The sequence below is a fragment of the Hippocampus comes genome, unplaced genomic scaffold, assembly GCF_001891065.2.
Source record: "Hippocampus comes isolate QL1 unplaced genomic scaffold, H_comes_QL1_v1.1 C16707676, whole genome shotgun sequence".
Classification (NCBI taxonomy): domain Eukaryota; kingdom Metazoa; phylum Chordata; class Actinopteri; order Syngnathiformes; family Syngnathidae; genus Hippocampus; species Hippocampus comes.
In genome coordinates this window covers 1-723 of record NW_017837169.1, presented here as the reverse complement: position 1 = coordinate 723, position 723 = coordinate 1, and the positions used below count along the sequence as shown (strand labels likewise).

Genomic DNA, 723 nt, shown 5'->3' with positions numbered 1-723 from the left:
GAAAAAGCGGCGTCGTGTTTAGGGTCGGAACAGATTCGCGGTGCGTCGACTCATTCAAGAGCTCGGTCACGTAGCAGTTATAAACTCAGGTTACCACTTTCCACTTTACCGTGTTTTCTTTTTGAAACGGTTTCATGAACACTGAAGACAATATACATTTCATTTAAACATCCGGCAACGTTGCCGAAGGTTTAATGGCATGGATAGTCCAAGCTATGTTTTTGTCCCACTCTTCAATGAAACAAATGGGCGCGTTTGTCAGTCCGAAATGCATTTCGGTAAACATCGCGACTAACGGACGTGTTTTGTGTTCCAGCGCATCGGGTCATGAGTTTTGTGGAGTACTCGGAGGAGATCCGCGACGGCGACGTGGCCATCGTGTACCAGGGCCACGAGTCCATGATGCCGGTGAAGGTGCGGCACGGCGCCCAAACGCAGACGCGCTACGGCGCCATTCGCCATTCGGCCGACCTGATCGGAAAGCGCTACGGCGCCAAGGTGACGTGCAGCAAAGGGGGCTGGGTGTACGTTTTGCACCCCACGCCCGAGTTGTGGACCGTCACGCTACCGCACCGCACGCAGATCCTCTATACCACCGACATCGCCACCATCACGCTCATGCTGGAGCTCAAGCCGGGATCCGTCGTCTGCGAGTCAGGTGAGAAACCCTTTTGGAACTACCGGGGATGTGTTCCGCAGCCACGCGCGATATTAAAAAAAGAT

General features: G+C 53.8%; 1 pseudogene; it reads left to right on the top strand.

Moving 5' to 3' along the window:
- The first annotated feature begins 296 nt into the window (after positions 1–296).
- On the top strand, positions 297–720 carry LOC109508943 (tRNA (adenine(58)-N(1))-methyltransferase catalytic subunit TRMT61A pseudogene; annotated as a pseudogene).
- Positions 721–723: the final 3 nt, after the last annotated feature.